General features: G+C 41.6%; 1 protein-coding gene and 1 long non-coding RNA gene across 2 annotated transcripts in view; both read right to left on the reverse strand.

Moving 5' to 3' along the window:
* The window catches only part of LOC111609422 (NACHT, LRR and PYD domains-containing protein 12-like), a 114,356-nt gene that overhangs the window by 31,212 nt on the left and 56,632 nt on the right, over positions 1–26,512 (reverse strand). The gene's annotated exons all lie outside the window — the stretch shown is intronic.
* LOC111609447 lies at positions 24,003–25,219 on the reverse strand. Its single transcript, XR_002753124.1, has 3 exons — positions 25,209–25,219; positions 24,650–24,658; positions 24,003–24,086 (listed from the first exon to the last, which is right to left on the reverse strand). It is a non-coding gene; the product is annotated as an uncharacterized LOC111609447 (long non-coding RNA).

Below are 26,512 nucleotides of genomic sequence, written 5' to 3' on the forward strand. Positions count from 1 at the left end.
GACTGTATGTGGACTATTGCATGTATAAGTCATGAGCAGTAAATATTGTGCTGGTATCAGTATTGGACCAAAGAAAGCAAGGCAGTAGCAAGCGTTTAAAATTATTATGCTTTTTATCAAATTTAGTCAAATAGACTCAAAACATTTTAACAGCAGCTGCATGGGGGGGCCCAATTAAATTTTTTGTCATGGGGCCCAAGATTCCTGGCGACGCCCCTGCAGACAGATCCAAATGACTGATGAACTTACACAGATTTTTCTGCAGATGTAACCAGGAGGAATTTGTGAGGCTGCATGTTCAGACTCCAGCAGCTGAAGTTCTGGTATTTTCAGTGAAGTCGTTTGATTTAATTTATTATAAGTTATTGAGGCCACAGTCTGTGGTTTTTCTCACTGAGGAGAAAAAGTTAGAAGTTCATCTGCTTTATATGTGATGGGATCTGGATTCACGGTTCAACTAAGTGAATATTAACTAAACCATGCGGCTGAATAGCCTATGTTAACAGGTAAAAATAGTACATGACATGTTTCTGTTCATTGATCCTCCTGAATAATGTCCAGCCTTGTTTAAAGATCAGAAAAATTTGTTTCTGAGACAAACATGTTGGTTTGAAATGACTGAGAGAAGTTTGGAGATGTTAGTGTTGAGCTCTGACATGGAGAAGAACCAGGAATCATTTATACTTTGACCATCCAAGGAGGATCTGATCAGAACCAGTTAGAGACCGTCTGGTTCTGAAAGATATCCACATGAGGTATTTTCTTTTTAGCTTAACTGTGAAAATTGTTAATAATTCACTATGTTGTATGATGTTTGAACCACAGAGATAAAACTGGAATCATAAAATTAATTAATAAAAGCCTTTTTCTTTCAGCATTACTCTGTCTGGAAAATAAATTACATTTAGATTTAGAGAACAATCCAAATATCAATTTAGAAATTAAACTCACTTCTGCCTTTTGTGTTTGTGTGTTAATTTAATATTGGATGGTCATAATGACAGATATAAACAGAACAGTTACAGCAGTTAGAAACAGCTCACCTCTCCGATGGTGGAGATCCAGGAGATTTAAAGTCAATGGGTTTATCCATTGAATCGTCACTCTTAAAGGACACACAGCTGGGTTCTGGTTCTGGTTCTGGTTTGCGTCTCTGATGGATCCTGACAGAAACATGATGATTAAAACTTAATCTGTTCAGTCTGGATGAAGCAGCAAAGAGGAGCAGCAGCAGCTTCATCACCACGTCTGTTCTGGCCTGATATAGTGAACGCTGTGTGAAAAGGGCTGTGGACAGTTAGAGATGGTGACCTCACCTCTGACCTTTGCTCTGGCTCTCATCTTCCCCACACAGAGTGGTTTTAGAGGGAGGGACTCCCTCCTCTCTGTCCTCACACTGATCCATGCTGCTGAATTCACATCAGCTCACACACACTTTCTACCTTCACCTGCAGAGGAAACACACATCATTCATCTGCACATCAACTCTGATCATCCTTTACATCATTAGAGCTGGAAAAAGATCAGCTGCTCCTCCTCTGATTGGCTCTTCTTCTCTGCTTCATATCAGTGTCAGGTGAATGCAGTCAGACAGCAGAGAGGCAGAGGAAGCTGCCATCAGCTGCTGCACTTCTACTATCAGTCCACTAGATGGAGACATGGAGCAACATTTACATTCACTGATTCAACCTGAACAACAGGAAGTATTTTAGTTCACATTTATTGAACTACCAGCTCCATCAAAGATTAACTATTTAATAATTTGATAATCTGACTAAACCAAAACCCTTTTAAAATATATTTTATTTTGAAAGGAAGCAATAGGAAACTGTTGCTGACATTAACTAGAGTTTGGTACAAGAAAATGAAAACCTGAATCAGTTCAGAGAAGAAAACAGTGAAACATCAGCTGTTCATCGTGTTGTTTGATTCCAGTTCATCAGTAATCTAATAATCCTGTAGATTAGCCTTCAAACAGCAGAAATATTAAAGTTTCAGCTGAAATCAGAAGTGAAACTTTTCTCCAAACACCAGAGATTAGAAACAATCAGGAAAAAGTTAAAGTGATGAAAAAGTTCAAGAAATAAACAAATCAAACTTACAGTTTGTTCAAACGATCCAAAGAGTTAAAGAAGAAAATTTAAACAACAGACTGAGACCCAACAAACAGACTGGAGCCGCACCTGAACAGGTAAATTCAAATTAGTTAGTAAATTTAAATGTCACTGATGTTGCATAACTGATGACGTCACAGCTCACCTGGTTTGTAGTTTCTTCTTTCAGAGCAACAGAACCAGGAAGTAGAAGCTCTGAGGTGAAATCAGAGGCAGGTTGATAAAATCTTCATGAGGAAGTTCTGATAAAAATGAGGGTGTACTTACTTTAGATCATGACTGTAGTGATGATTGATAGTAACAAAAAAATTAAGAACAGTATTTTAGTTTATTCATCATGTCATAGAGGAAAAATGTGAAAATGAATTTTTCAAACTAATATTTTCACCATGTCATCCATACGTTCATTCTAAATTAAATATTTAATTCACAAACTAAATATTTATTTTTCAAATTCAGTATTTATTTTCTAAACTTCATATTTAATTATCTATTTTCATGTCTAGTTGTTCAGTCAGACGCTCCATCATGTTGTCATGTTCCAGTTTTTCTCCACTCAGCAACAGTTGGTGAACAGGATTTAATCCAGTTTAGTGTAATTGTCTTTCTTGCTACTAGTAGCAGAAGGTGCAACAATATGTAACATTGATCTTTAGTGAGTAAATCCTTGGTGTTTATGTCCAGCAGAAATAGAAGAGGCTCCATGGGGAGATCTGTCCTTAGAATGTCCTCAATCTCCTGTTTCATTTCCTCCCAGAAGGTCTTTATTTGTGGTCAGTCCCAGAAGACGTGTGTGATGACCGACCATTCCACAAATTCCTCCAACATCTATCTGTGGGGGCTGCACAGTGGCGCAGTTGGTAGCACTGTTGCCTTGCAGCAAGAAGGTCCTGGGTTCGATTCCCGGCCTTGGGTCTTTCTGCATGGAGTTTGTATGTTCTCCCTGTGCATGCGTGGGTTCTCTCCTGGTACTCCGGCTTCCTCCCACAATCCAAAAACATGACTGTTAGGTTAATTGGTCTATCTAAGTTCTCCCTAGAGGTGAGTGGGTGTGTGTGAATGGTTGTTTGTCCTGTATGTCTTTGTGTTGCCCTGCGACAGACTGGCGACCTGACCAGGGTGTACCCCACCTCCCACCCGGAACATAGCTGGAGATTGGCACCAGCGACCCTCCCGACCCCATTAGGGACAAGGGTGAACAGAAAATGGATGGATCTATCTGTGGTTGGAATCCTGGAAATTAAACTTTTTAATGGAGTTCTATTAAATCTAGTTTTTACTTGGTTTCCAATCCCTTTATGGCACAAAAATGCACAGAAGAAAACTCCACTCCATGTTTTATCAATCTCCAGTCCAGTCCAGTAAATTGATGCTCTCAGTTTTCCCATCAATCCACCAATGGAGACACCAAACTGTTCACAGCAGCACATTCAGTCTGTAGCAGAAACAATCAGCTAATTGGACCCACAGTACCGGTGCTGCTACGGCCTGACATGAGAAGTCTTCCACTTTAGCTATAGCACATTTGGTCAGCTGGTTTTATCTCTGTAGGCTTTGTACAATGGCTGTGTGGTGGAAATTATCTTTAACAAAAAGATCATTTCAGTGATCAGAGAAAGATTAATCTTTTTCTTCATCTGTTTGGATCGTTTGAACAAACTGTAAGTTTGTTTTATTTCCTACTTGAACTTTTTCTTCAGGAACTTTCCTGGTTGTTTCTTCTCTCTGATGTTTGGAGAAAATGTTCTCCATGATTTGAGCTCAAAATTTAATCTCTTCCTTTTGAAAGTTAATCTACAGAATTATTAGATTACTGATGAACTTGAATCAAACAACGTAATGAACAGCTGATGTTTCTTTGCTTTATTTTTTGAACAAAATGCTTCATATTTTTATTACCTGGTATCAAATTCTTGTCTCCGCCATTAAAGTCAGAATCAACAGTTTCCTGTTGCTCCCTTTCAAAATAAAAAAATATTGTTAAAATGTGTTTGATTCAGCCAGATTATTAAACAGTTAATCTTCTCCACTTGTAGAATTTAATGATTGTGAACTAAAATACTTCCTGTTGTTCAGGTTGAATCTGTCATGGTGAGGCAGGACGATGTAGACCCAGGGTGTAATAAATAAAGGATATTAATGATGAATGTTTTGAATAACATAGTCCAACATAGTCCAAAAACACCGGACAGCACAGCCGAGCTGAAGCCAGGGCTCGACGCCGGTAGCAACCGGTTACACAAAGGACTAGACAACGAACTGGGCACACAGACAACAGAGGCAAAACGAGACGACAGCTTAGACAAGGACCCGACAAAGACAGAGACACAGGTGACACTAAATACACAGGAGGTAATCAGGGAACGAGACACACCTGGGAATAATCAAGGGGAGACAGGACAACACGGAGACTCAGGACACAGGAACTCAAAAAATAAACACATAGAGAATTCAAAGACGCAGAGAAAAACCCAAATCCTTACAGAATCAGTGAATGTAAATGTTGCTCCATGTCTCCATCTAGTTTACTGACAGTAGAAGTGCAGCAGCTGATGGCAGCTTCCTCTGCAAATCGTTTTTAGCTGTTGTTGCCAACAGCAGACATGGCTCAGTTTAATGTGCCATGTCTGCACCATGTTGGAGAAAGAAGAGAGGTGTCATGTTCCAAGTTTTTCTGTGTATTTATTAAGAGTTTTCTGTGTCTCTGAATCTCCGTGCTGTCCTGTCCTCCCCTTGATTATTCCCTGGTGTGTCTCATTTTCCTTGATTACCCTCTGTGTATTTAACTCCACCTGTGTTCCTTGTTCCTCGTTGGGTCCTCGTCTAATGTCCTCAGTCTGTTGTGTCAGTCCTTTCGTTTGCTCCGTTGCTACCTGTGTTGAGCCCTTGTTTCCGGCTCAGCAGTGCTGCCGGGGTTTTGTACTTTTTTTGGATTTTGATTTGCCTATTCTCACCATTAAAATCATCATTCTCATTTCAACCTGTGTCTCAAGCGTCTGCCTCACCACCTACACCTCAATTTATGACAGAAGGACCCGACCACGAAGTACGGTGAGGCACGCTATTTTTTATTTTTTACATCATGGACCCAGAGGAGTTACAAGAACTCATGGAAACGGTTAAGGAGTATGAGGAGGCCATGGCCAAACCCTACTCTGCTGGCAGACGGCTTGGTTTCGCCATACGTTTGGGACTGTTGCTGGACTACTGGGTTCCACGCTTTCCGCACCCGGGGTTGGTGGATTTGCAGAGGGAGGCAGAGTGGGAGCGTGAGGCAGCTCTAGCCGTCATGGCTGGCGAATCTCTGCCTCCCAAGCCGAACATTCCGTCCTTCCGTTCCACCACCCCAGCTCCGTTAACTCCAGGACCAGCGCCGCCATCAGACCCAGCCCCTGCGCCTGCCACTTCTCTCGCCGCCGCTGAGGATCTTCTGCCTCTCGCCGTCGCTGCTTGGATCTTCCGCCTCTTGCCCTCGCTGCTCCGGATCGTCCACCTCTCATCGCTGCTCCCGCTCCAGCGTCTGCCAGATCTCCTGCCGGCTTTCCCAAGCCTCCAGTCCCCGCTCCTGAGACTGCTCCAGCCATTGTTCCCATGGTGATGGAATTCCAGGCAGCCCGCCTGGCTCCGGGCCGACAGGCGGCGCGGTTAGTGGCCTTTCCTGCCCCAGTTAGTGGATTCTTGGCCCTACCAGAGCTTCCCAGTGTTCCTCCAGAGCTTTCCAGTTCTGTCCCTCCTTCAGAGCTCCCTAGTTCCGTCCCTCCTCCAGAGCTCCCTAGTTCCGTCACTCCTCCAGAGACCCCGCCTCTTAGTGCTCCTCCTGAGACCTCACCTCTTAGTGCTCCTCCCAAGACTCATCGCCGTCGCCTCCATTCAGCCCCCGAGACTCGTCCTCGTCGCCGCCTCCATGCAGCCCCCGAGACTCGTCCTCGTCGCCGTCTCCGACTCTTCATCGCCACCTCCAGCGCCGCGGATGACCACCGGACCAACTCCGTGGTCCCCGCCTCCAGCGTTGCGGACGCCCTCCAGACTTCCCCGTGGGCTCAGCCCCTAGTGCCGGGGATGGCCCCCTGGACCTTCCCCAGGAGTATGCCTTCTGTGTTTCTGCCCACCCTGGTGGGTTGTTTTTCATTGTTTATGGATTCTGGCCCCCCGTCCAGCGCCCCTCCGCCCACCCTGGTTGTGTGTTTTTTGTTTTGGGCAACTTGGAGCTGCCCTTTAAGGGGGGGTACTGTCATGTTCCAAGTTTTTCTGTGTATTTATTTAGAGTTTTCTGTGTCTCTTGAGTCTCCGTGCTGTCCTGCCCTCCCCTTGATTGTTCCCTGGTGTGTCTCGTTTTCCTTGATTACCCTCTGTGTATTTAACTCCACCTGTGTTCCTTGTTCCTCGTCGGGTCCTCGTCTAATGTCCTCAGTCTGTTGTGTCATTCCTCTCGTTTGCTCCGTTGCTACCTGTGTTGAGCCCTTGTTTCTGGCTCAGCAGTGCTGCCGGGGTTTTGTACTTTTTTGGATTTTGATTTGCCTATTCTCACCATTAAAATCATCATTCTCATTTCAACCTGGGTCTCAAGTGTCTGCCTCACCACCTACACCTCAATTTATGACAAGAGGAAAATATTCTGATTCTCTGACCTGAAGAACAGGCCTTCTGATGGTTGTTATTTTATTACCAATTTGGTCATAAAAAGTTAATATTTTTGTAAAGACCATAACCAGTTCTGTAAGAAGGAATGGACCAGAACTCCAGCAATGTATCGAGAACCCCATGGAAGGAAACCAGAACATTTGATCCAAATTAGACTGAAGGAGATTCTGACAAAACCTAAGATGGACAGAAACGTATGAATATTAAGTTATGAAACTGTCTCCAATATATATTTTTATATAATTTTTCTCTTTCTTATTTCTGAATCATGAGGCTTTTCACATTCCTGGGTAAAAGTTACTCAAGACATCAAAATGTACAAATAATATGAATTCTGATTCACTAGAAGTTACCAGTGGAAAACCACAAGGGTCAGAACTGGGTCCTAAATTTTTCTTACTTTACATAAATGATTTATGCAATGAATCTAATTTATTAACATTTAGTTTATTTGCTGATACATTATTTTGATCTGGTCAAATTGGAGCAGCAACAGTTTAATGGAAGGAGAATTACAAATATTAATGATGTGATGTCAGGTTTATGGACCTTGAACATTGAAATACACAGGAAAAGACAAGAGAGTTAGTTTCGTTTTACTCATGAGGAGAACGGACAGAGACGTACTCCAGTTACAATCTCAGCATTGAGGGAAATAATTAACATACTCATCTAATGTTCCAGTTTCTGATCCTATGTAATATTTGATCACCTTATTTGATCACCTTCTAGCATTTTTAGATCCTGCATGCAAAACATTATTATTGTTTATTTATTTTAGCTGCTGTCTATAGGGTCCATTTTCATCATTATTTTCTTCCATAGGCTGCTATGAGCCTTTAAAATAACTATCATTTTGATCAACTCTCTTCTTCAACTATACCCATTTTTCTTTCCACTGTTTTAGATTTTTTTTCTTATTTTATTTATTTATCTACTTATTCATTTATGTATTTATTTATTTAATCATTCATTCATTTATTTGCCCGTACTCGATATCCTCATAACCTTTTTTTCTCATTTTCTTGGCTTTTTCTTTAGATTTTTTAATTTCATCCTGCAGTTCTACCAATTTCTATTTATGTATTTAATTAACATTAGAACCCATAATTTACTATCCATTTGTCCAGATGTTTTTATTTTTTCAGGGTTCTGACTTTCAATAACCTTTCAATTGTTATACTGCAGTTCATCTTTTGATTAACACTTACTACTGTGCTGTTTTGACCCATTTTGAACAATTTAGTCCAGTTCATCAACACATAGGGTGTTCTAAAACTGGGATTTTTATAGCGGGGTAACAATTGAAAACACCATTTGTGGTAATCCTCACTTCAACTCTTATGAGTGGAGAATTCTTGCCTCTGCAGCCACAATTGGTTTGTTACTTAAAATCCCACTAGTTCAGGGGTCTCAAAATCCAGTCCTCGAGGGCCGCTGTCCGACAGTTTTTAGATGTGCCACAGGTACAAAACGCTGGAAACATATTGCTTAATTACCTCCTCCTTGTGTAGATCAGTTCTCCCAGCCTTGCTAATGACCTAATTATTCTATTCAGGTGTGGTGCAGCAGAGGCACATCTAAAAGTTGCAGGAATGCGGCCCTTGAGGACTGGAGTTTGAGACCTCTGCATTAGTTTATAAGATAAAATACCAAATGGTATTTATACCTCCAATCACACACACACACACACACACACAAAATCATACATTTTGCGGAATTTAAGTGCTTACTATCAGGATTCCGACATCGTATAAATCACACTTTTGTTACAGAATTTAAGCATCTGTTCTTTGCAGGACTCTGTTGTCCTCATGGGTATTAGCCGGGCCCTGTGTCCCTACACAGGACAAGGTTCTAAACCTTACTTTTCATTTACGTCTTAGAGTCTAGGATTCACACAGTTTATTAACAATGTTGTCAGCCTTGAAGCAGGCTTTCGGCATGAGGCTCCGTACAGCTCTTTCACGGAATTTCGTGCAGGGACTCTGTTGTCCCTCATAGATTTTTGTGCAAATCTATGGTACCCGTTAGTGTACTGCAATGGCCCTCAGTCACTAGCCGTTTTTAAACAAAATTCACTCACTGCTGTTGTCTTTCCCCAAGTAGTACCATCACCTTTCAGATCCCAGCAGGCAGGTCGAGCACTAGCCCTGGAAAAGGATCTGATAGACTCCCACTAAGAAGTCCACCATGCACGGTAATACTGGGGTCAACCACACCTGCTGGAATCCTCCAGTATGTTGGTCTCCAGCTCGAAGGACCAGGTAAATGTCAGGTTTATGCACCTAGAACATTGAAATACACAGGAAAAGACAAGAGAGAGTTAGTTTCTGTTTACTCGTGAGGAGAACGGACAAAGACGTACTCCAGTTACAATCTCTACCCGCTCTGAAAATATGTCTTGCCGCACACTTGCTTTTTATTTCAATCATCCCTAGTTACAATGCACATTTCAGCTCTATCAAAACATATGCAGCTGCAAAATGAGTCACGGTTTCATAAGATAAACTAGAACATTTACTACGAACAGTATGACTGAATAAGACTAATCAACACCATTACGCTATAAACTGTCTTATTATAAACATGAAGAATGGGATGTCCTTCTGCTGAGCAGCCATCTGATGAGAACAAGCTGGTGCTGGCTGTCGCTGCATCCTTCAACAGGGCCTCCTTCAACATACTGACAGTGTACTGTGCTATATCAAGAACTGTATTGACAATGTAGCTGTGGATAAACGCATCCGGGTCTTCCCAAACCAGAAGCCCTGGATGACTCAGGAGGTCCAGCGACTGCTAAAGACCAGGAATACCGCCTTCAGGTCTGGGGACAGGACCGTCTACAGTACAGCCCGAGCTAACTTGAAGAGCGGCATCAGAATGGCTAAGTCTGACTACAGGAGGAGGATAGAGGGCTACCTTGACAGCAACAACAGCAGGAAGGTGTGGCAGGGAATCCAGCATCTCACCAACTACAGGACCAACCTCGCAGCTGCGGAAGGCGACGCCACGCTGGCAGAGGAGCTGAACCTCTTCTTTGCCCGTTTTGAGGTGAAGCCAACAGAGGCAGCCACACTACACCAAGCGACCCACAACACCACACCCCTCGTTGTAGAGGAGCACGAGGTGAGGCGCACACTGCGGGCTGTCAACCCAAGGAAGGCTGCTGGACCTGATGGCGTCCCTGGACGTGTCCTGAAAGACTGCGCCGATCAGCTGGCTGGAGTCTTCACCAGGATCTTCAACCAGTCCCTAGCCCTGTCTACAGTCCCATCCTGCCTGAAATCTTCCACCATAGTCCCCATACCCAAGAAACCTCACATCTCTTGCCTCAACGACTACCGGCCAGTGGCACTAACCCCTGTGGTGACGAAGTGTTTTGAAAAACTGGTCCGGGGTCACATGACAGCACTTCTCCCTCCTGGCTTTGACCACCACCAGTTCGCCTACAGAGCCAACAGATCCACAGAGGACGCTGTGATCACGGCCCTCCATGCTGCTCTGTCACATCTGGAGCAGCAGAGGAGCTATGTGCGGATGCTCTTTGTAGACTACAGCTCTGCTTTTAATACCATTCTCCCTCACAGACTGGTGGACAAACTGGGGGACCTGGGCCTCCCTCACTCCACCTGCGTGTGGATTCTGAGCTTCCTGACCAACTGACAGCAGACAGTTAGGGTGGGAAAACATACATCCACTGCCCTCAGCCTTAGTACTGGCTCTCCACAGGGCTGTGTGCTGAGCCCCCTGCTCTATTGTCTGTACACATACGACTGCACCTCTGCCCACCACAGCAACACCATCATCAAGTTTGCTGATGACACCACAGTGGTGGGGCTCGTCTCAGGAGGCGACGAGTCCGCCTACAGGGGTGAGGTGGAGCGGCTGTTAGTGTGGTGCAGGGAGAACAATCTGCTCCTCAACAACTCAAAGACAAAAGAACTCATAATAAACTAGAAAATTTCGGAAGAAATTTAGCCGGGGCCTGCCAAGGCGCGCCCGTCGGGCTCGGGCCCGGCGTCGTCGCGCCACAAATTGGCGTCGACGCTAAAGAACGCCGCGACGTAATCAGTGGCACGCGGAGAACCGCAAGAACGTTAAGCGAGGCGGACGTGCACAATTCGGTACGATTTAAAATGTTGTCAAGGCTTTTATTTTGGAAGTTTTGTTAAACTTTATTTCAAAGGGCCAAACTAATCCCATGCGTAATAGTCCTTGGGTTAAAATAGTTATATAATGCTCAAAACACAAGTAGCTGATGTAAAAATATTCAAGGCTTTTATTTTGAAATTATTATTATGCTCCATTTTAAAGTTCCGAAGTAATCCCATGTGTAACAGTGCTTTGGATGAAAAAGTCATATACGGCCAAAAAGAGCAATTACATGATGTAAAAATATTCAAGGCTTTTATTTTGAAATTTTCAGTATGATTCATTTCAAAGGGCCAAACTAATACCATGTGTAACAGTGCTTTGGATAAAAAAGTCACATAAAGCCAAAAAGCGCAATTACCTGATGTAAAAATATTCAAGGCTTTTATTTTGAAATTATTATTATGCTCCATTTGAAAGTTCCGAAGTAATCCCATGTCTAACAGTGCTTTGGATGAAAAAGTCATATAAAGCCAAAAAGAGCAATTACGTCATGTAAAAATATTCAAGGCTTTTATTTTGAAATTTTCACTATGCTTCATTTCAAAGGGCCAAACTAATCCCATGTGTAACAGTTACTGAGTTAAATCAGTTATATACAGCCCATAGCAGCAAACAGTTCTAAAGGCCAGTTCTCAGTCCTGATCTGTTTCAACTGAGGATAGATAGAACTACAGCGATGCGTTTTTGTAGTCCTAATCAGCAGCCAATAGCCTCTTGAGTTCCGTTGCTATGTTAAATAAGTTTCACACCAAGGTGTGAAGTGTTAGTGACAGAGCCTGAGAGCCTCAGAAAATCCTGTCGCATGACTTTGCTCTGAAGCACCGTGACAGAAAACCGTACGGTCTAGATAAATTTCGAAAACATTTTACCGGAGCAGACAGGCGTATCAATGTCAGGACCGATTTTGATACTAATCGTGCGATATTTGTGGGCGTGATGGCGATTTCAAAAATGATTTGGGCTGAAAAAGTTGTCTTCATCTCTCACTCTAAGCAGCGAGAGAAGCACTCTAACTTTAGGAAAAATGAGAAACTTTGGGTCGCTTAGAGGCAAATTGTGGACAAACCGTAACTGGTATCGACAAGCCGTCTTCACTTTCGAAGAGATCACAGACGTATCTACAAAATGAAATTTGAATGGCATTTCTAGGTGAATTTGTGACGACACAGAAAATCCTCAAAAATAGGGTATTTCTAGGATTTTTCCCATTGACTTATAATGGGGTTTTTTTCGTAGTTTTTTGCGAATTATGTCGCCACGTTAACCCCAAATCCCACCAAAAATAATAGCTCCAATGGCGTGAATTTTCTGCACGTTTTGATACCTCATTTGTAGGTGTGCACCCAGCGGTATGAGCCGCATTAACGGTGACGGAAGAAAAATAAAGAAGAAGAATATTAAAGAGACTAAAGAGACGCTTCTCTCCGACAATAGTAATAGGTTCCTGCCATTGCTTTGCATGGCAGGCCCCAATAAAGAGACGCTTCTCTCCGACAATAGTAATAGGTTCCTGCCATTGCTTTGCATGGCAGGCCCCAATTACAGGAGGAAAAAAACGGACATTACACCACTAACCATTGGGGGAAAATGTGTGGAGAGGGTAGCTGATTTCCGTTTCCTGGGGGTCCACATTGAGCAGGGCCTCACATGGAACATGAACACCTACGAGCTGATAAAAAAGGCCCAGCAAAGACTGTACTTCCTGGGGGTTCTCAGGAGGAACAACATCAAGGAGAAGCTGCTGGTGTCCTTCTACAAGTGCTCCATAGAGAGCATACTGACCTACTGTATCTGCATATGGTATAACAGCAGCACTACGGCTCAAAGGAAAGCTCTCCAAAGGGTTGTGAATACAGCCCAAAAAATCATTGGCTGCCCTCTCCCCTCACTGGAGGACCTGCACAGCGACCGCTGTCTAAGAAAAGCACAACACATCACAAAGGACACTTCTCACCCCGGACATTCTCTGTTCACACTGCTGCCTTTCAGGCAGAAGATACAGAGCAACCAGAACCAGAACCAACCGTCTCAGAGACAGTTTCTACCCGATAGCAATAACAAAACTAAATGCAATCAAAAACTACCATTAATCATCATGAATGATGTATGTGAGAATGTGGCTGTTCTTATTTATTAGTTTTTTTGTTTTTGTTTTTTCCCAGTTATTTGTTATTTCTTACATTGTGTGTGAATTGTGAGACAGTTATTTTTTGTTTTTAAGAATATGCACTGACTGATGGCACCTTTTAAATTTCGTTGTTCTTGTGACAATGACAATAAAGATTTATCTATCTATCTATCTATCTATCTATCTATCTATCTATCTATCTATCTATCTATTAGTATTTATTTAGGTTATTATTCTAATTCTATCATGTGACAAAAAATAGATTATCACTAAATTATGAGAAAATTTGTAATATTTAGTAACAAGAAAATAAAAAAATGAAAGTGCATACTTAAAAATGTTATGATTTAGTAGAGATCAAAACAACAGCGATTATTTACAAAGTCTATAATAAACTCCTATCAGGTTTGAATTACCTAGAATAATGAAATACAGACACAAAAACAAGAGAGGGTTAGTTTCTTTTATCTCGCGAGAACAGACAGAGATGTGCTTCAGTTACAATCTCCAGCTATTCTGAAAGCACATTCTGCTGCACCTCTCTTTTAATTGAAAATCATCCCTAGTTACAATGCACGTTTCAGCTCTAATCAAAACATATGCAGCTGCAATGTGATTCACATTTCATAAGATAAACTAGAACACTTAGTACGAACAGTAAGTAAATGTGCTGAATAAGGCTAATCAACACCATTACGCTATAGACTATGTTATTATAAACATGAAAGGTCAGGATGTCCGTTCACTTAAAGGGATCTTAGTCAGGCCACAGGTTGGGGTTCGGGTACAGATCGGAAGAATCGTCATCAATAGATTTGTTGTCATCAGAATCAGGATGCCGACCCAATAATAAATACATCTGTGCCATCCGGTCCTCCACTGAGAGATTGCTGCGGTGATAAGATGGTTAAGCAGAGCACGCAGGCAAGGAATGCAACAACATCCACACAAGATTAAAATTGCAGCAAAGACTGCAATTGAGATTAAGACAGAGGACACAAGGGTTTGGTACTTCCCAAACACATCCATCCACAAGTCCCACATGGAAGTAGTCACACCAGAATGCTCCTTCATCTTACCATTCAGGGTACGAAGCCCTTCAATAGCTTTGGTCAGACTGCCATCAGCTGAGGTGTTATTAGGCACAAATGCACAGCATTTTTCTCCAAAAATAGCACACACGCCCCCTTTTTCAGCCAACAGCATGTCAAGAGCTATGCGATTCTGGAAGGCCATCAGTGAGGTAGTGGCCAGCTGATCATGAACCGCCTCGAAACCAGCCTGTGTTCAATTGCCCAGTCTTTGTACGTTGTAATGGATGTAATTAATTCTGTCTATGTTCCTGTTCACCGTGCACCACAAACAGATGGAGTATTCCTGCTGCAATTTGATTTGCCAATTTATATTCATCAGGTACACCACAAGGAACACCTATGGCATCGATGTATGTAGGGTCATTACTATTTTGCCATGTTAGTGCTCTTTTCTGTAAGTGATGCCACTGCTCAGGCATAATGCTAGAGTGTGGATTAAATCTTCAGCAGACATAGGGCAGATAGATACTGGCAATAACAAAGTAACTAGTGCACAATAACCTGTTACATTTTTTGGTAATCTGTCAAAAAGCCTGTCGTTTCCACACCACCACCAAATGTTGGCACTAGAGATGGGATTAAAATAATCATTCGCCAGAACTATTATAGTACATGCAGCATTAGAAAGGTTACCTAATTTTTACCTTCACCTGTCATATTTATACAGGTGAAATTTCCCTGAGCTACTTTTCTAGAGAAAAGTGGTTTCTTTTTGTCAGCTGCAGTAACGGAAAATGGAGTCACAGAGAGCACAAGTACTATTTGGATTTGTTTTGTTTATTACTTCTAATAAACATTGCTTAGGAACGGTTGCTGGAGTCACACAGATCAGGGGCCTTGGCCCCATGCACACCACACAGTTTTGTTTAGTCATATTTGCAGCCTGCTCTTATTATGTCCTGACACCCCTGTTGTGACCTGGAACCAATCATCGATAGTTTTTACCTCTTTTACCCTGATGCATAGTGTCCATGGGGAAGTACTGCTTCCATCCATATTTTTTAGGTTCCTCACAAAGAATTATTAGAACGTTTGGATCGGTCTCTGATGCATAAGCCCACAAGTAGAATCCCCAGCATGTTGAATTAGTTATTGTTCTAAAGCTATTGGGAAATAAGGAATGTCAGTTGTGTTTATAACTATCTGTATTCCTGTGTCTGTACGTGAAATACTAAATAGTTGTTGCAGATGTTTTGCGTATGTGGTAGTACCAATCAATCAATCAATCAATCAGCTTTATTGTCAATTCCTCTTACATGTCCAGACATACAAGGGAATCGAAATGACGTTTCTCACTATCCCACATTAACCTCAGCTTTTTGTCCATCTATTTCCGTCGTCAACCACTAAAGTTTCCCAACCAGTTTTTAAAACATCATTTGTCATGTACCAAGTATCATCTTTGTAATTTAGTCCCTTTTCATTATCTGATGTGTAACGGGTACCAGGGTTCCGGACCCGTCAGCAGCAGATAAAGCTGAAAAATATAAATGTAAATGAGCACACGGGAGACGCAGTCTGTGTTACTCCGATTTCTCTCAGCTTATTTATTGAACAAACCAGCTCATTTAACTGTCAATACAGCCCATGTTATAGCTCAGTAATTTACTGTACATATTAGACATATTCCATCATTGACATAAACATCAACATTCGCTTTCCTTAAACCAGAAATAATCAAATAACATCATATTTTGTCCCAATTCCCTCAGGTAACATGTACCTTCAATTCACTGCACTTTATATGCATATTTAATCACACACAGTGACATATTTAATGAGCATGTATCTATAGTTATTGTAAACCGGCATAACTATATTAGGATTCAAACTACTTTAATTAAGTGAATGCATTACATCACAACTTTACCTTTCACCATTGTTTATAACACAAATAAACCCTGGAGCCTGATCTACATATCCCGCTATTATCTGCCACTACAGTGTGCTAACCAACTAGCATCACGGCATGTTAGCTACTCCCTCTAGCCACTGCTGGCTGCGAAATACAACAAAACTCTTTCGATATCTTTACACTTTGACACATTTCCTTAAACATTTCTCGAACAGTACCAAATAATAAAAAAGTACTTTATTAAAACGAACTTGCAGGTTATTCTCACCTGAAAAATGTAAATAGAAATGAGTGTTATATTTGTGTTTGATAATGACCAGGCGTCTTGTATTGCTCAGACACTTTTAGTAAAGTCTCTTATCATGCGTCTGCTCACACAGGTTTCTTACAGGTGTGTCACCCAAGACTCTCTTACTCTGTTGTTCTATTCTTTACATTTATGCATTCACATGAACTCATGATCGCCACCTTGTGGGCATAAGTATAATTCATTCAATCATCACATCCTCCTTTCTTTAAAGTAAGAATGTTACAAAAGAAAGTTCAAAGAATAACATACATTGTATGAGACAGATAAAACACTGAATTACAAAATACAGACATTTCAACTTAGACATTTCAACTTTTCCCCCTTTTTTTTTTTTTTTTTTTTTTTTTTTACAAGTTCAGTCTATCAGGTTTTTTCACCACTCTGGTAGATCTTCTTAACACAGGTGGATCATCCCTAATACTGTCCATGTTGCAATGTGTTTCAGTTATAGGAATAATCTGAGAGTCCTTAGAATCTTCATTCGACTCATCAACAGGCTCTAATGGAATTTTCAACAAACTGCGACGATTTCGTCTCAAAACTTGTCCATCTTCAGTTTTCACTTCAAATGAACGTGGAGCTACTTCCTGCAGAATAGTTGCCTTAGTATTCCATCCCTCATCATCCTGAATCCTTACTGGGTCCTTGTATGACAATGTGGGTAGAATCTTAGCTGATCTGTCATAATATGACTTTTGTTTTACTTTCTGCTTTCGTAACCTGTACTCCAACTTTGACGATTTCTTTGCACCTTGTTCATTACTGTCATAACTTGGCAGAGTTGTACGAATCTTCCGATTCATCAAAAGTTCAGCAGGTGAAAACCCACATTGCAATGGCGATGATCTGTAGCTTAATAAAGCTAAATACGGATCAGAGTTACTATCTGCAGCTTTCTTCAGAAGTTGCTTAAGAATATGAACACCTTTCTCCGCTTTTCCATTCGACTGTGCATAATGTGGACTTGATGTTACATGCTTAAAATCATACTGTTCTGTAAACTTTTGCCATTCTCTGCTACTAAAACATGGTCCATTGTCACTCACCACAATATGTGGAATGCCATGCCTTGCAAAGATTGATTTAGCATGTGTTATGACACAATTTGATGACATATTAGCTAATAGAGCCATCTCTGGATAATTTGAATAGTAATCAATGATCACTAAATAGTCTTTACCCTTAAAATGAAACAAATCCATTCCCACTTTCAGCCATGGTGATGTAGGAATGTCAGTTATTATCATAGGTTCTTTGCTCTGTTTGTTTCTAAATGTCTGACATGTTTCACATTTGCTTATTAGCACCTCAATGTCCTTATTTAGTCCAGGCCAGAAAACCGAATCCCTAGCTCTTCTTTTACATTTTTCAATGCCTAGATGACCCTCATGAATCCGCTGTAGAATGTCCTGTCGTAACTCTTGTGGAATTACAATCCTGTTGTTTTTCAGTAATAGTCCATTCACAACACTTAAATCAGCTTTAACATTGAAAAACTGTGAACATGAGCCTATTGGCCATCCTTCATCCATATTCTGTATGACTAACTGCAACTCTGTGTCTTTAGCTGTTGCCTCAACTATTTGCTGTAGCTTTCCATCTGACACAGGCAACACAGTGGACACCAAATTCACATGACACTGAATATCCTCTTCAGTTGAACTCACACTAATGTCTGTAGGGGCTCTAGACAGAGCATCAGCAAGAATCAGATGTTTCCCTGGAGTGTAGGTCAATGTAAATTCATACCTCTGCATCTTCATCATAAGTCTCTGAATCCTTGGTGACATCTCGTTTAGATGTTTTTTTATGATGGCAACCAAGGGTCGGTGATCTGTTTCAACTACAAAAGATGGCAGACCATACACATAGCTATGAAACCGCTCTAGTCCATAAGCCAGCCCCAAGCATTCTTTTTCTATTTGAGCATATCTGCATTCAGCTGTAGTCATGGCTCTGGACGCATAAGCCACTGGCTTCCATTGTTCATTCTCAGCCTGAAGAAGAACTGCTCCAAGCCCATCTTTTGAGGCATCTGTAGATAGTTTTATTTTTTTAGTTGGATCGTAGAAGATGAGCACCGGTTCCGTAGTCAGATATTTTTTTAATTCCTTCCACTCTTGTTCATGAACTTCTGTCCACTGGAATTGACTATCGTTGTACAGGAGTCTGCGAATGTTTGTCATCTTTGCACTCAAATTGGGAATGAATTTTCCTATAAAATTAATCATCCCCATGATGCGTAGGACACCCGTTTTGTCGACAGGCGGTGGCATTTTCAAGATAGCCTTTATTTTATCTTCATCTGGTTGAACACCTTGGGCAGATAGTTTGTCTCCAAGAAACATAATTTCTTTGACGCCAAACTCACATTTATTTCTATTGAGCTTCAGTCCATTTTTCTGTATGCTCTCCATGATGCTTCTCAATCTGTCATTGTGTTCTTGAGCTGTTGATCCCCAGATAATGATGTCATCAATGTAGACTCTCACTCCTTCCAAGCCTTCTATGATCCGCTCCATCGCTCTGTGGAATATTTCTGGTGCCGATTTTATTCCAAAAGGAAGTCTTAGAAAACAGTATCTTCCAAAAGGTGTGTTAAAGGTACAATACTTGGTACTGCTTTCATCCAGCTTTACTTGCCAGAACCCTTGTGCTGCATCCAACTTGGTGAAATATCTTGCTCCAGCCATCTCACTGATTATTTCCTCTCGAGTGGGTATTTGATAATGTTCTCTCCTGATGTTCTCATTTAGATCTTTTGGATCCATGCATATTCTCAATTCTCCATTCTTCTTCCTGGTAATCACTATGGAATTAACCCAATCGGTGGGCTCTTCCACTTTCTGAATGACTCCCAACCTGGTCATTCTGTCCAACTCATTTTTCAACCCCTCTCGCAGTGGTGCTGGAATGCGACGTGTAGCATGCACAACAGGTTGAGCGCCCTCTCTCAGCTGAATCTTGTATGTGCAGGGTACAGCACCTAATCCTTGAAAAACATCCTCATAATCCTGAAGCATTGCATCAACAGGGTTATTAGATTCATTCAATTCAGTGTTTATGTGATACACTCTTTTCACCAGTCCAAGTTCTTCACATGATTTATCACCTAAAAGTGACTCACGATCTTCTTTTACAACTGAGAAGAACACAAGATGTTTTGTTCCCTTAACTGTCACATTCAGCTGACATGTGCCAATGCACTCAATTGATTGTCCATTATAGTCTCTTAGACCCGACGTTATTTCTTTTATATGAGGTTTTACTTGCATTTCTTTTATATCAGACATGCTAATGAGATTCGCCTTAGCACCTGTGTCCAATCTGAACTTAACTGTGGTTCCATTTATTAACAAAGGAATTGTCCATTTATCATCTCTGTCAACACACTGCACTTTTTCTGACTCATTTTCACAATTCACAACACCAATAAAGAATGTGTCACTTAGGTCAGTTTCCTCTACTAAGTTTACACGATTCCTCTTCTTTTCTTCTTTCCTCTTCATAAAGCATTGCTTTGCAAAATGATTCTTTCCATGGCAATTTAAACACTGCTTACCATAAGCAGGACATTGTCTTACTTTATGCCGTAATCCACAGCGCTTACAGTTGATAACGGCTTCCTCTGGCAGCTGCCTCCTCAGTGCATTGCGTTTTTTCTGGCAGGACACCACTCCTACTGCCGCTGCTCCGTCACTAAACTGTGAAGTAGTTCCTGTTGAAAGTTCAGAAAATGTCCTCACTTGCTGCAGAGACAGTTCGTTCGCCCGACACATCTTTACAGCTGTTTCCAGGGTCAGTTCCACTTCTCTCAGCAGTCTTTCTCTGAGCTTCCCATCACGTACACCAAAGACGATCTGATCTCTGATCATCGAGTCCTTCAGCAGGCCAAAATTGCATGACTGAGCTTTTACTTTCAGATCTGTCAGAAAGTTATCGAATGGTTCATGCTGAATCTGCATTCGGGAACGAAACACGTATCTCTCATAGCATTCATTCTTCTTAGGTGAACAATGATCATCAAATTTACTTAGCATCCAACTTTTGTTTGTCTTCTGGTTCAGCAAACACAAATGTGTTGTAGACTTCCAAAGCCTGCGCTCCCGCTATGGTCAGCAACATCGCTACCTTTCTTGGCTCCGGCTTTGTCTCCAAACCCAATGCGGCGACATATAGTTGAAAACGTTGTTTGAAGGCACGCCAATGCTCATCCACGTTTCCCGTCAGCTTCAAGCTCTCCGGTGGTTTCAGCTCCATGGTCGGCCTTTCAGTTCACTCCTGACACCATGTTATATTCGTGTTTGATAATGACCAGGCGTCTTGTATTGCTCAGACACTTTTATTAAAGTCTCTTATCATGCGTCTGCTCACACAGGTTTCTTACAGGTGTGTCACCCAAGACTCTCTTACTCTGTTGTTCTATTCTTTACATTTATGCATTCACATGAACTCATGATCACCACCTAGTGGGCATAAGTATAATTCATTCAATCATCACAATGAGCACACGGGAGATGCAGTCTGTGTTACTCCAATTTCTCTCAGCTTATGAGAAACGGCAGAGCAACAGGCAGCTCAGAGTCTCCATGCGCCACCTACTGGTGAAACACCATTATTACACCCATCGTCAAAGAAGATCATGCTCCTTTTTTTCTATTGTGAGCACACACCCGTGGGCATCACAGATGACATCATGCTTGCCCAAGAAATGAGAACAACCGTTGTAGAATTAGATGCAACACATACCTACAGTAAATGCCAACTCTCATACCAAGATCAACACCGCACGAATATTTTTGTTTTATTTCTGCCTCCTGACTCCTCTATTGACCTTCTGATAGTACCGTGGGTTAGTCCCAAAACAAAATATACAACAAAAATAACATTGTATTTATATATCATTTTTGCTCATTTGTTCAGCTCCTAAAGATGCTACAGGGTTGTGGACTATCTTCACCAGTTTTGAGACAGTCAAACTATTTTGTTTGACTCCCTTTGTACGCTGGACTTTGCCCTGAAGGTCAGTGAGCATCCCAGGCTAACTTTTTAGCTACTTTTGCTTTTATTTCAGCTTTATTTTAAGCAGATCTTGTAGTATAAAACCAAAAACAAAACAAAAAGGTTTAAGGATCAATGTAGTTGGATAAATCACATTTGACGTCAATCAAACAGTGATTATCAGTGTGAATTAACAGCCCAGTCTAAATTACCTTTATAGAACAAACTGAATCTAACTGGTTGTTTAACTAAGGTATTCTACATAATTTCTTAAACAAAATTTCAAAAAGAGTTAGACCTGGGGTAATTATAATGTTAATGTGTAACTTAACAAAATCCAGACATTTTCTAGATACACCACTTTTTCTCTAGGCCTTTTAAGTTTTATTCACAGTCATTTTAAATGGATGTAAACCAAAACAAAAATCTAGATTAGAAAAATCATTATAATCCTGCATCTCAGACCCAGGTTATTTGTTTAAGTAATATAAGTTTCAGTAATTTAATTAAGTAATATAAAAGGTAAATCCATAATGTATTATCCCCATGATGATAATGTATCACAATTTATACTACTTTAAATAAAGATTTCATCGAAATCTTTATTTAAAGTAAATCTTTATTTAGGTTTATTATTTTACCTGAAAAATTTTACCAGTATTCAATGCTGCCCTTTTAATTTTCAACAATTTTTTCTACTTCAGGCCTTCAGTATTGCATATCTCTATCGGCCGCCTCGGTCCACACAGACTCGATGTCTCCCACCTCCTCCGGAATGTGTTCAATGTTCTGCCAGATATGGGAGTTAAAGCTCCGCCTCACAGGGGATTCCGCCAGACGTTCCCAGCAGACCCTCACAACACGTTTGGGCCTGCCAGGTCTGACCGGCTTCCTCCACCACCACCGGAGCCAACTCACCACCAGGTAGTGGTCAGTGGACAGCTCCGCACCTCTCTTCACCCGAGTGTCCAAGACATACGGCCACAGGTCTGATGAAACGATGACAAAGTCGATCATCAAACTGCGGCCTAGGGTGTCCTGGTGCCAAGTGCATTTATGGACACCCTTATGCTTGACCATGGTGTTCGTTATGGACAATCCATGACGAGCACAGAAGTCCAGCAACAGAACATCACTCAAGCTCAGATCGGGGGCGCTGTTCCTCCCAACCACACCCCTCCAGGTCTCACTGTCATTGCCCACGTGAGTGTTGAAGTCCCCCAGCAGAACAAGGGAGTCCCCTGGAGGGGCACTCTCCAGTACCCCCATGTTTCCTCTTCGGGCTCAGCCCGAGGACCCATGTTTCCTCTCAGCCCAAAGAGGAAACATGGGTCCCCCCTCCCATGGGCCCACCACCTGTAGGAGGGCCAAAGGGGTCGGCTGCGATGTGAAATGAGTGGCGGCCGAGGGAGGGGGCCCTGGCGGTCCGATCCTCAGTTGCAGAAGCTGGCTCTTGGGATGTGAAATGTCACCTCTCTAGTGGGGAAGGAGCTGGAGCTAGTGCGTAAGGTTGACAGGTTCCGGCTAGAAATAGTCGGTCTCACCTCGACGCATGGCTCTGGTTCTGGAGCCAGTCTCCTTGAGAGGGGCTGGACATACTTCCACTCTGGAGTTGCCCGAGGTGAGAGGCGTTGGGCAGGAGTGGGCATACTTGTTGCTCCCCATCTCGGCGCCTGTACGTTGGGGTTTACCCCGGTGAACAAGAGGGTAGCCTCCCTCCGCCTACGGGTGGGGGGATGGGTTATTTCTCCAAAGAGGAAAATGTTCTGCAGGTTCTGAGTTTCAGGTAGATGTTCTGAATGAAACAGAAAATATTAAGATTTTCCCACTTTATCCTTCAAAGCATTAACCTCTGACCTTCATGGGATGGGAATGTTTTACATTAAATCAGGACTTTCTTAAAGGCACAAAAATATGTTTTTATTGAAATATCTAAATTTGAACAAAATAAAAGACAAGAATGAGCAACAAATGAGTCAAGTGCAGAAGAAAAAACGTGTTTATCCTTCAGTAAAATATGTGAAGTATAGCTGTAGCAAATATAACAAAAGATATTTAACATTAAAATTTGATAAGTGTAGAAAAAAGAAGCCAATATAAAAAGAACATGTCTAAGTAGTATTTGAGAATAACTGCACATTTCAATAAAATCTGACTAATGAATGAAAGGAAACGAAAAGGGGAAACAACTTTCTGATAGTGAAGATTTGAGTGGAAAAGAAAATCAAAATGTGGATTCTGGAATAATTTCGGCTTCCATCTTTAAAGGACGGGAAGTAGAAAAAGTTTCCAAGGAATCAATCAGAATTGTTTCACCTAGAAATAGATTGTAGAGACTGAACTATCTGTTCAACAGTGAGAGAATTTCTCAGACAGGAGGAAAATCTTTGGACTCAACTCGGCACAGAAACACTGAGGAACGAGGCCAGACTGTAAATCCAGGAATCAGAGGTTCAGTGAATGTGGTGTTGAAGGTGTGGAGGAGGATCAGTGAGTCAGAGGAAACTCTGTAGAAGGACAGAATGCCAGCAGTACAGTCCACATACACTGCTACTCTGTTAGAGACAGAGGAGGAGGAGAGACGAGTTTCTATGTTATTGTGCCAGACAGAGTAACCATCAACATCAGAGCAGGTCAGACTCCAGGAATGATCATTCCCTCCAAACCTATAGTCTCTACTGTCTCCTTTCCTCCTGATTCTTCTGTAACTCACTGATATATAAACATATCCTCTCCACTCGACCTCCCAGTAACAGCGACCAGTCAGACCAGTTCTACACAGCAGCTGATTCCAGATATCAAATCTGTCTGGATGATCAGGATATGACTGAAACTCATCCAAATGTGTCACCTTCCTGTTGTCTTCAGACAGTTTGAGTTTTCTGCTCACTGTGTTTGTGTCGATGGTGAGTTGACAGGAATCTGATGGAGAGAACAAACACAATCCAGCTGCAGTTATTGATCATTTATTGACACTTTGATGATGACTCCTGAATGAGTGATGTGACAGTTTGAAGATGGTTGAATGTGAGCTGCTTTGTTGTCATGAATCAGATGAAAAACACACTTACATCTCCATGGACCTGGTGTCAAGAATTGGACTCCAGCAGGCTCCACCCTGAAAGGAGGAGGGGGGTCAGACCATCAGTCTCTTTCAGCAGCAAACATGGACATTACATGTCTCTCAGACACACATTGTCCTCCACTGAGACAGGAACAGTCCAACATTTGGATTGCAAACTGCAGTGGATGTAGGAAGGACAGTTGGTGCTGCTGCAGCACAACTCATTTCTCCAAACACAGGAAAAGCTCCAACAGAGAGGAGAAAGGAAATCCCTCAGTAACAACCTGAAGAAACTCACTGAAGCCTAAAAGGACATCAGGAAACTAAGGAAACATTTCTGGAAGCTCAACCTGATTTAATAATCAGCATTAAAATACAATCAATCTAAACTCTGACACAACACCTGGATACCTGTTCCATCCACACTCCCACACACAGATGAAGGAATGAAACACTAAACAGCCCTGCTGCTGAAAACCTGCTGTGGCCTCACTGTAATATCCAGAAATACAAACATTAAAAAGGAGAAGCTGCATCACATTCAACACAGAGTTCCTGACATCTCATCCCTGAACAAAGCTTTGCAGCATCAAGGTTACTCTTAGCGCCATATATGGACAGATTTCCTCTAAAGGGGGGGGTGCCTGGATTGGAGGAACCAGCAGCAGCTTCCAGGAACAAACCTTGGGAACCTCTGGAGGAGAACATGGAGATGAGATTCCTGCTTTAATCAGTGGATTCATTGATAGAAAACATGACGACTGAAATATCTGAGAGCTGCAGCTCCATTTTCTACAGATCTGGAGGAACTTCAGATAGAAATGAAGAATTTCATCATTTCACATCAAATCTGTTCATCTTCCACAAATACAACTGAATTATTGACCTGAACTGGTTCTAAAGGTCTGGATGGTAAAAACATCCATTGTTTTTATGTCTCATTAGTTTCCAGAAAGAGTTGAAATGTTTCAGAAGCTTTTATCCAGCAGCTCAGTAAAGATCTCTCCTCTTTCCAACCTGATTTAGTCCATGAAGCAGAACATCTCTGCTGCTGCAGCAACAGGAGGAAACTTCTCCAGCTCTCAACTTCTACACTCTGACTGCTTGGAAACAGATCAGGGAGGAACAGCCTTTTCTCCAGGCTGCCTCTTCCTGACTCTAGCGCCACCTACTGGCTGTTCACCAGAGGTGGAGAAAGAACTCAAACAATGTACTGAAGTAAAAGTATAAATAAACAGACAAAAATGTTCTCTAGTAAAAGAACCACATTAACATTTTTACTTGAGTAAAAGTAAGAAAGTACTGGCTTTTAAAAATACTTAAAGTATTAAAAATAAAACTACTTGCTGAATTTGTGAATATTTGAAAGCTAGCAGTTCATGATATCAGGGAGGCAAAGGCGGCACCAGAATCATTGATTACTTTCAAACTAATGAACAAATCAAAAAAGCGCAATGCAACTTGGATGTAACTTGTAACGCAACGCTTTATAGAAATGTAGTGAAGTAGAAAGTACAGATACTGTAAAATGTAGTTCAGTAAAGGTTTGCACCATTAAATCTACTTATGTACAGAAACATGAAAAATGTCCTTAAGTTCAGTAACAAAGTTCTTGTCCCAACAACCAGGATCAGGTGAAGGACCTCTGCAGTCCCATGATGCTTCCTCTCCCTCTTCTAAACCATCTGATGGGCTGATATCATCCCTCTACTTTATCAATAAAATGTTTTTCTTTCTCTTATTAAGATTCCATTATTTATCCTAAATGTGACATCAGAGCTGTGGATCTGGAATCTGATTGGTCGGATGGATATTTCCCTGGTTTTCCAACATGAAGGGTCTCTGCCTTTTTCCAAGACGTTGGGAATTTTTCCCAAACTTTATTGAACAATCCCAAAAGCTTTCCCAACTACTGAAAACCTAAACACATTAGTCTTTTCTTGGATCTGTCTAAAAGGTCTTATTATTGTTTTTTAATTTCTACCACAGTCAACAGAGCACAATTCTACTTTTTCACCATCATTCACTGCAATTCTTCATTTCCTCTGGAAAACAAGTGATTTCCATTCTCTCCTGATTCCTTTCATTCTTTGGATCATTTTCCAGATGTCGCCCCCTGGTGGAGATCAAACTACTAAATGGATGAA

Source organism: Xiphophorus maculatus, chromosome 8, assembly GCF_002775205.1.
Source record: "Xiphophorus maculatus strain JP 163 A chromosome 8, X_maculatus-5.0-male, whole genome shotgun sequence".
Classification (NCBI taxonomy): domain Eukaryota; kingdom Metazoa; phylum Chordata; class Actinopteri; order Cyprinodontiformes; family Poeciliidae; genus Xiphophorus; species Xiphophorus maculatus.